The following is an 11822-nucleotide window of genomic DNA, read 5'->3' as shown; positions in this document are numbered from 1 at the left end:
TTGAAAAACAAAGCTGGTTCTCTTTGAAATCTATACAGATTAAAAGATCTTACTGGTTTTCAGATTATTCCTGCTGTCTGGTGTTATTGATATGTGTCTGGTCTAATTTTAGACTATAGCAACCTGCTTAGAAAAGAGCTATGGATAAAACAGCAGCAAAGATGACACATATGGTGGGCAAAGACAATCCCGTGGGAATTTTTCCACTGATGGAAAATAAAGACAGTCTTTTTTCCTCAAGGATAAAATAAGCCTAACTGTGTTTAATACCTGTGAATTAGAATGTGCTTCTTGTTGATATATATGAATACAATATTCAGGAAAGGAGTTTATTTGGAAAGGAATGTTTATTTGCTTTCTCTGGAGTAGAAGCTGGCATTGAGCTGCACTATCCATTTCCCCTGCTCTGTTCTCCTGGCAGAGTTTATTGGAGTGAGGGATGCTCAGCTCCATACAAAGTACTAGAGTGCAGGATCTCAAAGCAAACTCTGTTGACCATAGTTCGGCTGTGCTGAGGTATCCTCTGCCCCAGACCTGTTCACAAGTGACTGCCCACCTGTCAGGGACCAGCTGCCTGCAATCACAGAACTGCTTAGTGGCACCCAGCAGACAGAACACCTGCAGCAAAAAGACACATGGGGCAACAACAGTGGAGCCCCTTAAGGGGCTGGCTATGGACCGAGCCATGACTGCTGAAGCATTATTTGTCATGAGAGAGCAAACTACTTTTGTACAAACTGCTCTCTAACCTGGGAGGCTGTGACAGGCAATGGCCAATATCAGAGGCTTCACAGGGAGGTGGAGGTGTTCTGCAGCATCAGCATCAGCTTCCCCACAGGAGCTTTGCTTCCTAGCTCTCCATCTGGAAGTGTTGGTGCCCAGCCAGCAGAGCAAAGAAGAGTAACCAGACAGGCCACACAGGCTGTGACCGTGGCCCTGGAGGAGCACTGGTACCCTGCCAGCCACTGGCTTCATCCCTGCTGCTAGACCTGCCAGGGGTATGAGTGGGGTAACAGCACGTGTCAAGTGAACAGGAGTGAGGACAGATGCTCCTGTTTGGGAGCAGTGCTGCACATCAGCAAGGTGATGGCTTAAAGAAGAGAGTACCCTCTCACAACAAGGTACAGTGAGGCCAGGGGAGAGTTCAGCTTCCATTGGGCAGATTGGTAACTCGTTGAGATACTTCCACCTTTCATGTGTATACAGAAAAAGTGTAGAAGTGAGAGAACTTCTATCAGTAGCTTAAGGAAGGACAAAGTTTCAAGTTGATAGGATTGTTCACATTTTCTGTAGCTGTTTCTGTGGATGAAAGGTTAGCCCAATAGGTCTTTGTGTGGTGATGGAGAACCAGCTCTATCCGCTCATCCAGAGAAGAGGCTGGGCTTGCTGTGTGTCTGCAGCAATTTCTTCCTTTGTGGTGTGTGGTTTCCACAAGGCAGGTTGCAATAGAGAACCCATGACACGAGAAGTCTCAACATGAGATCAAAAGTCTTAAGCATTCTGCAGGTTTTACACAGTAAGGTTGAATTGCCTAAGATCCCCATGCCATACTTCATGGTGTCCCTTGACTTAGGCATCACTCATTTCACAGGCTTTTCTGAATGCCTGCAGTTTGTTAATTGGAGGTGGTCAGGTCAAAGCCATGAGAATTTAAGAAGTGAGAATCTGAATTAGCATTTCCATGGGCAATGAGAGGGTGAAGCTTTCCCACACAGTGCCATGCCTTTGCTGAAGCTCTTCCCAAGCAAGCAGCTTGCAGCTGCTGTAACTCTGCTTGTTTTGCCATGCCCCAGACATTACTACTTATTGCCATTTTCAGGCATTACTACTGTCTGTGAGCAGTAGCCCTTGGCATTAAAGGTGAGTGGCCCAAGTGACATTAGATAAGCATTAAGCCTCTGCAAGCCCAGATCAAGGGAGGATTGGAGGATATGACTGGGAAATGGGGTGTGAAGTTAGGAGTGGGGGAGGCATGGTCAGGCTTGGCTGGGAACATCTAGAGCAGATTGCTTTTAGGGACTGGGGGTGCCAGGAGAAACAGACCAGTCGTGATGTCTCTGCACTTTGTGCTTATGCAAGAATCTATGCTTGGAAAAGTTCTGTAACTGAGTTCCCATGCTCTCTGGGATGCTCTGAACAGGAATTTACCTGTATGCTATTTGGATGTGATTTTCTAAATTACTTTCATCTGGATACTAACTATCTGCAAACACATATTGCATATTGAGCCCTGCTTAGTCTAAAGAACATGTCTGTCTAACTAAAGAGTTCCTCTCTCTTATATGTGCTATTTACTCTGTAGATCATCTTGCTGGCTGGTTGCAGGGCAAATGGAAGTGATACTATGTTCACTGCTTCTACACTTGTCATGACATGGAGAAGGCGGGCTTGAGCCTCAGCTGGTGTGTGGGTTTAAAGAAATAGAAACCATCAAGTTTCACACTGCTCTGTAGTGGTGTAATTGATGTGCTTGTGTGTGTTGTGGGATTATCCACGTGATGCAATAATTTGCAGAGACATAGGATAAATCTCAGACCCGTGTGATAAACTGCATTTGTCACGCTTAACTGTGAAGAGCTTCAAATGTAAGCAGGCATCCACTGGAGAGGAAAGGGCGGTGGTTCCCTTATTTATAGCTTCACAGTTTTGAGGAAACAGATATTGCAAGTCCCACCTCTGTGGTTTTAGTAATTTCTCTAATGTGTCTGTCATGTTCCTGTCCCTCCAAGGACTGCTAGATGTCCAGTACTTTGGGTGGCTGACTTTGCAAGCTCAGTGGTACAAGAAAAGGGTGGATTACAATCAACACTGAACAGATGCAGCTCTTCCTGTTCACAGTTTAGTTTTTGGGTTGGGTTGTTGTTTTGAGTTTTAAGGGTTTGGTTTTTTTTTTTGGTTTGGTTTGGTTTGGGTTGGTTTGTTTCTTTGCTTTGGTTTTTTTTCTTTTTTTTTTTTTTTAATGTCAGGGATAATTTCTGTCCTAAGTACTCTGCTAACTGTATGATGAACAAAACCCACAGAAACATCTACATGTGATTTTTCCAAAATCAGTGAGTGTTGCCAGATGGACTGATCTTTTGAAAGTGCAAGATAGCAATTGAATAGAAAATGTGCTGGGTTTGTAGCATTTGTGTAGGCATGGTTTGTCACAAAGCTTTAACAGGTAAAAACTGGAATAGTTCCCTTCAGGACTTGAGCAGTGTGAGTGGGATCTGTGACAGAATGCGTTCCCCTCACCTCACTTATCACATCTGGGAAGACCCAAAAGTTCCCTTGTTTCTTAACAGGAATAAAAAAGTTGATATAGACATGAGATAAGGGGATCATTCCTGCCATGGTTTCATAGTGATTGGAATGTAGTTTTGTCCTCCCATTTGGAAAGGACCATAACTTTGTTCTTATGTCAGAAAGGGAGGTATCATTCATTCTGCTGTGCAGTGGGTGCTCTTGCTTCCGAGACTGTCTACCAATCACACTGAGGTCGCTGCAGAAGATTCTGTGGGCCTGGGTTCATGGCAACCCATTTGTAACTGGTGAAGGGGTTTGAATTTGTTCTCAGGGGATGGGTAGCCTAAAGGTGCCTTGGCTTCCTAGTTTGGATGGGATGAATGTGATCCTCAGGCTGAGGTTCTGAACAGATGGAGGAAGCAGCATGAGCTGGCTGGACCTAGGAACAGAGACCCAAACCTGGAAAAATTAACTTTTTTCTGTGCTCTGGTGTAAAAGAAGGCATGGTGAGAGCCATCTAAAATGTGGTGGTTTTCCCCGTGCTTTTACAAGAGCAGGAGAACTGCAGTCGCCATTTCATTTTCCCTTACTTTAATCTCCATCTTAGTCTCTTCCTTTTTTCCATTGGTTACAGCTCAGCCGAAGGTATTTGCTTATAACGTGCAAATGGTGCCTCTGCTCTGGCAGACCCATCTGAGCTGTCACTTTCCACAAGAACCTCTCCCACTCCACATCAAAGGGTTGGTGGTTGGTGGTGTTCTCCACCTGCACATGAAGGCCTTTCTTATGCATTCTGGCAGGCAAAGAGGTTTTCTTTATTGCTCTCTACTGCTCCTGGTTCATTTCTAGCTCTGTCTTCTGTGACTGTTGTAGTGTGCACTGCACAGTACTGATTGCTACACCAACAGGTTTTACCATATTAGTAGAGGAAAAAAAATCCTACAGGCACCAAGAAATGGCATAAATTGACAGTGCCTTACTGTTCTTTAATTCAGTGACAACAAAGTGAATTAGCTGCTTGACTGTCCTGCATCCTAGACTGCAACTGTGTTGATTTTCCATAGAAATGGACCTTGGTTAAGAGGCCAAGGCAAGGGCAGGGTGCCCTTTGCGCTGTAGTTGAGGTTTGATAATAGGACATATTTTTATTTATCTGCTGCTCCCATGTGCTGTATGCATGTTAGCTCTACTCAAGGATTGCTGGGTTTCTTCTTAGAGCAGATGTTGTAGAATCTCCTTTTGCAGCCAGAGGCAAGGTTTGGAAGGCACATAAAGGCTTATGTACTTGCTTCTCACTCTTCACAGTATCTTGCTTTTTTGAATCTCAGCATGCCTTTATTTAAATAATGTTATAGCATCACAGGCTCTACAGATATGGAGGAAGAGTGCTAGCCTGGAAATATGGATGGCAGAGACTGAAAGGGACCTGGCATATTAACAAACCAAGCAGGCAGATCACTTTCACAACTAAATGGAAAGAAAAGCTCAGGGAAGAATTCCTGGTGGTTACCTATACTGGTCTCCTGTTGAGGAGAAGGGTTGATGGAAGGGGGGAAAGCACTAAGCTCAATGCATAGGAAGAAGAAGAAGAAGAAGAAGAAGAAGAAGAAGAAGAAGAAGAAATAGCAAAGTGTCTCTAGGATGGAAAGACAGCTAAACATTGACAAGGTCAGGGCAGGACAGAGAGGGCTGAACACCATGGGTGATGCAGCCAAAGGACAACGCCTCTGAGCTCCAAGTTCCTGAAGAAAGTGCAGACAGCTGGCAGGAGGCTGGGAAGTTCTCTCCTTTCTGTTGCCCTGCATGGAAGAGAGAGGGGAAAATCTCTAGGTTTGCTTCTTCATTCCCTGAGGGGGAGAGAGACGGAAATGATTCCTGTGACTGCAGAGCAATGGTTCCCTTCTGAAAGAGGAAACATCTACTTGTGTCATGCTGCAGGCCAGATTCCGAGGGCATTTGCAGCAGGACAGAACCAGAACAACTTAAACTGACTTCATGGCAGTTTTTGTGATTAGTGAATCAGGGATTGAAGCAGTGCCACCATGTCAAGAAACTGGTGGTAAGGGGAGAATTTGTGAGGGGGAAAACCTCTCACCACAGCATAAAGACCGAACATTTAACTAAGCTCTCTTTCCTTGCTCCCTGCCCCCTTTGCTTCTTGCCAGCTCTTGAGTGGACTTTTCAGAAGAAAAATAAATTATACTTTGCTTCCCTTCATGTGTACCCGCTCCTTGTCTGTGCCTTTATGCATTCTCAAACACAAAAATTTTTGTGACTCCATTCCTTCTGCTTTTGTAATGTACAGTCACCGCTTGTGCGGCTCCCTCGTGCTTGAGGCAGGATATGGGCAGGAAATAATAGCACAAGATTCAAACTGGAAAAATGCAGACCTATTATCTGGGGGAAAATAAATTCAAAGTTAGCTATTCAGAGGGTGTGAGCCTTTGGAGCTTGCAAGAGAAATAAAGCTGGAAGCAACTTAACAGGAAAAGAGGAAAGAGAGCTGGAGAAGATCTTACAATGTGATAACACAGAAGAACACAGATCATGTCATTTAGAGTTTTTCAGATGTTGATGTCCCTCCAACATTCACAGATCTCACAGCCATATTTCACCCCCAGATATGCCCTACCATTGGTAATGACAGTAAAAGCTAAAGGTTTTAATTTCTGACAGATTTTGCTTAAATCCTTTGACAAGGGATCTTTCTCTAGTGTAGTCCCAAACGGTGCTGTGGGACTAAGGAATTGCCTGGATGGTCTGTGATACTTTCATACTAGTCACAGTCAGAGTTGTCATGTCCCTGTGCAGCTGTGTACTGGGAATACGGGGGAGGAAATGAGCTAGCAAGAGAAAGGGAGCACTCACCACATTGCCAGGCTCTGAGCGTGATTAGAAAACACACAGTAGTAAAAGCCTGGGCTTTTGGATTTCAAGTGTGCTTATTAAGGATGATGTTTTGTGAGTGTGAACAAAATTCAGCAAAACATCTCAAGGTCACAAAATGATTGCTTGTATTTGATAGATGTCATAAAGTGATTGCTTGGATTTGATGGGTGTGTTAGAACACCTCTATCCCTGTGAGATATGTGGCAGAAAGTAAGAATTAGTGAATTGAAGCAAAGGACATGATACAGGTAAAGAGTACTCACAGGTGAAGAATAAAGACTTTTGGAGATGAACTGAAAAAATGCAGATTTTGAACCTTGGACTGGAGCTTAAGTGTTGCCCTAGAGCTGTAGGTACTGCCTTGATGAGAAAAAATGTTACATCTCCTGTGATATGCGAGAGAATGGGTCTACTTTATAGTACTCCTCAAAATTGGACTAGGGGATCAAGCTGAGCTAAATGAGGCACAGGATGAAAAACCTGCAACAACAGTTTTGTGGTGGACAGGTTTGGTATGAATGCTGAGGTTTTTGCATCAAGTGAGGCACAGAGAAAAAAGAGACACATCATCTTCATCAGTTCCAGAAGAACAGGGCAAAAGTCTCCTGAGGGCAGGGTCTGATCCTGCCACAGTGCTGCTGTGAGTGTGCTGGGGCAGGCAGTGTGCAGGCAGCTGACAGGGCACTCCAGTGTCCTATTTCTGTTGTTGTAGCTAAAGAGGCAGCGAGACACGTGTTAGGAACTACTGTGTGGTACTTGTGTTACAGCTCTGATAGCTGGTTATACTCCTTAAAATGACTGCTTTCTATGATGGTGGGGAAAGAGGCCCTTCTGAGTCATGGACCACTTACAGAACAGCTATGCCTGCCACATCACCACCAACTCCATCAGCTGTCTGCAGAACCCTTTTGTCTTTAGGAGAAGAGCTCAGGGTGGAGGAGAAGTGAGGTATGGATGTCCTTTGAAGTCTCCAAATGTTACAGCAAGGATGGCCTCATCATGTGTCAGGAGCAGTAGTGTGGCAGGGCAGACCAGCTCTGACCAGGCAACGAACGTCTATGGGCTGCACAGCTCGGGGGGTTCCTTGTGCTGCCTCCTGTCCTCTTGTTCCAGTCCAGTGCTGTCACCTTCATGGCTCCATCCATGCAGAGGTCATCTCCATGCCATGGGATAAAGAGTGGGCATGGTGAAGTGTGGTATGGTAAGTTAAGAGAGATCTCCGCATGCCACAGCCACCAAAATAAGTGATTGCAGAGTGAAAGCAGGATGGAAACAGCAATGACAAATGGAAGCTGCAAAGTCTTTGGTAGCTGATGTGCATCTCTATCTCAGAGGGGTTTTATTGTTGTCTCTGCTGTCCCCTTTTGGGGGAGCAGGATTCGTGGCTGTGTTGGAGAAATGAATTCCAGCCTTTCTCTTTGCTGGAAAGCAGTCCTGCCCTGTAGTCACACAAGTGGCCACTGAGGTTCTGCACTGCACTCTGTGCCAGCAGCAGCTGATGCTGCTCGCCAGTGTGGATCACTGGGTATGCCCTGTGTCCCTCCCAAAATGCCTGGGGAGGGTTGCCAAGCTGAGAGGCTCTGAATCAGAGATCTGTGGAGGTTTTTCTTCCCAGGAGAGCAGTCTCTGAAGGCAGGCTGTTGCTCAGCCCGTGGCTTGCTGGGTACCATGCATGCTGAGTTCTTAATACAAGAAAGGCCGGCTTGTCACTGTAATTTAAAAATCCTTTTGCCGTCTAGGGAAATGTCAGCAGGCAGAAACAAGTAATGGGAGGGCTTGACCCTGACACAAAGAAGCTTCTGTTTTTTGCCTGTTCTGGCTGTCAGTGGTGTTAGGTTGCTTAATGCTGCAAGGAAAAGCAGCTCTGGAAATTCTCTGCCTTCCATGAAGCCTGAAGCCTCGTAAAGTGAAATGCCTCTGCCTGAATAAACACCTGTCATGGGAAGAGCTGGGATGCTGAAGTACAGCAGGGTGAGAACTGGCAGTAGGCCCAAACTGGGAGTTGAGGAGAATCCTCTGGCAAGGCTGACACCTTGTTTTTGATTGCTTGCTTTCCACCTTCAGGTGTAATCGATACCCAGGTGCTGGAGTGACTAAACTTGCCCGCTGCTGCTGCTGCTGGTTCAGCAACTGCACAAGGCAGCGTGGAGGAATAGAGGGAGGGGATGGGTGTGAGAGAAATTCCTGCCTTGAGAACCACAGAGGCATTCTCATGCCTGGGATACTTTCCTATTTGCTTTCCCCCAAAGTGGCCCCTCTCACCTTGGAGACAGTGTGGCACCTGAAACCATGAGGCACATGACCGTGAGGTTTTTGGCAGCTGCAGAGTCAGCAGCAGAAGGCACATTCTGCAGTTTGGAATCCCGACTGGGGGATTCTGAGGGGCTGAACGTGGAGGAGCTGAGGTATTTCAGAGGAGGCAATCAGGGCCACATCCTGGCTGAGCCTGTGGTTTGGCAGAGGAGAGGGGGGAATATGCTGTACTCACGCTTGGCCCACTGATCTGTGTCTAAGCCATCCTTCTCTTGCTAGATGGAGGTGAGCAGTTGCAGTGGAATGGTGCAGACCCTCCACTGGTGTGAATGGTCTCAACCTTCCTTGTGCAGTAACCCTGGTTTTCCTATGCAGCCCTCAGATGCCCTGAAACTCAGTGACACAGACGCCAGCAAGCATCTGGGTTCAGTTTCTTGCATCCCTGGATTTTTTTTTGATTTAAGGACCATGCCATTAAAGCAACTAGGTCTAGTTATCACAGAGTGGCCTCACATACCTGCTGTCTGAGCACCCTGCATCTGTAAGGGCTGGTGCCAGGCTCTGGTTTGCACTGGGCCAGTCTCAGAGGCAGGCCCTGGCTGTGGAGAGCTCTGTAAATGGGATCATAAGTAAGAAAACAAGCACCAACCGGAGCACTTCAAATGGTCAGTCTCGACAAAGAGCTCATCAGAAGGACCTCACAGGGCTCTGTGTTATTCACTAGTGTTATTCAACACACTTGTAATAGTGTGGACAGGAACGTGAGCCGCAAGTTTACTTGAATCCCACAGTTATCCCAGAGAGGCAACATACAGCCAGCTGCAAAGGGTTGCAGAAAATCTCCTGGCAGTGAGTGCCTAGGCTCTCCCTGGTAGACAAAATTCAGTGGTGGCTAATGAAAGGGAATTCCACTAGGAAGAAAACAGTCTGGCTGTACAGATATATTGAATGTCTCTAAGTCAGCTCCTACCAGCAGAGAAAGAAATTCTTGGATCCATTGCAGAGAGGCTGCTGAAAACAGTCTCTCAGGGTTCTGTTGAGGTCAAAAAACCAAAAAGAAATGTAAGGAATGAGTACAGAAGAAACAAAGAACATGATTGTACTTCTGTGTACTTCATGGTCTGCTGAAAGTCTGAAAATTGTGAGTGCTTCTGGTTATTACACTGAAGAGCATAAAGAAACAATAGTAAGAGAAGAGAAGACATCAACAATGATCAGAAGTAGGAGAAGTTTCTGGGTAAACACAGATTGCTAATCTCGAAGAAGAGATGCCTGAAAGGGAATCACAAATGGTATGGAGAATGTCAACAAAGAACTAACATTCATGCAGTTCCATATCACAAAAACTAATGGCACCTGATAAACTGGTTAGGCAACAGGTTTAAAATAAACAAGCTATGGACTTTTCCACGTAGGCATCAAGGAATAATGGAACTCTGCCACAGACTGTTGGTGGAAGACAATCCATGAAGGGGTTGGGCACATCTGTGCAGCGTATTTCCTTTGGAGAGTGTCAAATGCAGCAGCACAGATGTTACCTCTGCATCAGAAGTGTCCTAAACCACAGGCTGATGGGAGCTGAGAAGGCAGGCTGGGATACACAGTTTGTATTTCCTCTGTTTCTTACACTTCTTTCCTAAGGGAGGTGACTGCAAGAGAAGAGATACTGCTTCTTCAGTCTGGGCTGGCACAGTCATCTTACATTTCTAGTAAAGCTATTTTTGGGGTTTTTGTTCTACAGTAATTCCCATATTATTATCTGACCACTGGTGACACATTGCAGAAGTGGAAAGTGAACTGATGAGCTGGAAAAGAGAGCAAACTTCCAGATGAGGAGCTGACATCTCTTAAGGACATTCCTAATGTTCTTTGCACTGGTGTGCTAAGGACATGCTATAATCCAGAAATAGGGACTTTTGAGTGAAAGTAAGCAAAGATTGTGGTAATGATCTCAAAATGAGGAGAACATTGTTTTCCCTATTAGCTTTACTTTCCTTAAATTTCCTTCATAGAATTCCTTAGACATTTAGAAGATAGAAGAGACTTAGTCTTCCCTTGGAGTAAATGTGCTCTGGCTGTCTGATCTAAACAGTTACACCTGTCCAAGCAGGAAATACCACATTTTGTATCAGCAATTAAATTTGGATTCTGTGTATTTGCAGTTGGGAGTAGTACATTTGCAGAAATAACTGAGACTAAAACTTGTCCCCAGGGATATTGGCCTTTCCAGCTTGCACAGATTCATTGCTTGGAGACAAATTTCAATTAAGGAGAATGATTTTGCATGAATAAGCTGAGAGAAGGCATAAGCTGTCCATAGACAATCTTTGCAGAAGAAAAGATAACTAGATACAAGTCCAGGACTGTGGGGTGCTGGTAAGAGAAGCATGTTTTTTGTGGCTTAGCACGGTTTCACCCAGAAGCTGTCTCAGACACAGCCTCCCTGGAGGTGTTTCACAGTTTATGATCCTGTCACAGCTCTGGGGAAGGAACAAATATTCTCTCTGCAAACAGTTATGTTTTGGTTTATTTGGCCTTTTCCATTCCAAATGCCTCGATTGCTGATGCCTGCCATATTGTTTAAAGACCAATCCCTCCTCAGAGAATACAGCTTTTAGGATGATACACATCCTGAACTATTTCAACTGTGGTCCTGGTTTTTTTTCCTATTCTGTTCTGCCCAGTTTCTGACTCCACCTTCTCTGCTGCCCAGCCTCCTCAGTAGACAATGTTTTTCCATTTAATTTTATGAGACTAATGAAAGGCATTTTCATCCCCTCCCTCTGGACTGGAGAAGAAAAGCCCACATCTGGAGGCTATTCACAGCTGGAAGATCTCATCTGACCTTCCTTGCTTTGAAATCCAATCCATGCAGTCTTCTGTCTAAATACTCTGCTGCAGACATGGCAAAAAGAGGCTTTGTGAGGGGAGTCTGTGAAGAAACCAGTGACTCTGACATCCTTTTGCAAATGACAAACTTCAAGACTTTCTTCAGTACAAGGGAATTTTTATTTGGGTTTAGGGGTTTCCTTGTTTCGAAGTCTCCAAATACAGATTTTGGAAACAATTAGGAAAGGGAGCTTTATTCTTCTGAGGTGTTAAATGTACCCAGCAACAGTTAAAATGAGTTGCCTGAAACATTGCATAGGTTCCAACATCCACAACTGACTTTGTCCAAGTGGTCCAGCCAGTGGCCTGTGGGCTGCATTTTGTCTGTAGGACAGTTCAGTTCACCCAGGCTTTGGTGACTTCCACCACCGAGGAATAAACTTCACGTTTCTTGAATGCTCCTTGCCTCCTTAGAGTCAGTTGCTGTAATCTGACCCCTGCTAGCCAGGAAGTTGGATAATTTGTAATTCAATTTGAAATATCTCAGAACAGACACTTACTTGTTATCGCTGGGTTTGCTTAGCCTGTACAGGCTTTCTTCTGTGACTGCATGGTGGAGTGCT

The 11822-nt window shown here is 45.1% G+C and overlaps 1 protein-coding gene across 1 annotated transcript in view; it reads left to right on the top strand.

Annotated features, from left to right (window-relative positions):
* The window catches only part of GSG1 (germ cell associated 1), a 90566-nt gene that overhangs the window by 53941 nt on the left and 24803 nt on the right, over positions 1–11822 (top strand). The gene's annotated exons all lie outside the window — the stretch shown is intronic.

This window comes from Zonotrichia leucophrys, chromosome 1A, assembly GCF_028769735.1.
Source record: "Zonotrichia leucophrys gambelii isolate GWCS_2022_RI chromosome 1A, RI_Zleu_2.0, whole genome shotgun sequence".
NCBI lineage: Eukaryota > Metazoa > Chordata > Aves > Passeriformes > Passerellidae > Zonotrichia > Zonotrichia leucophrys.
Note: the sequence above shows the minus strand (reverse complement) of the source record. Positions and strands in the feature narration are given on the sequence as shown.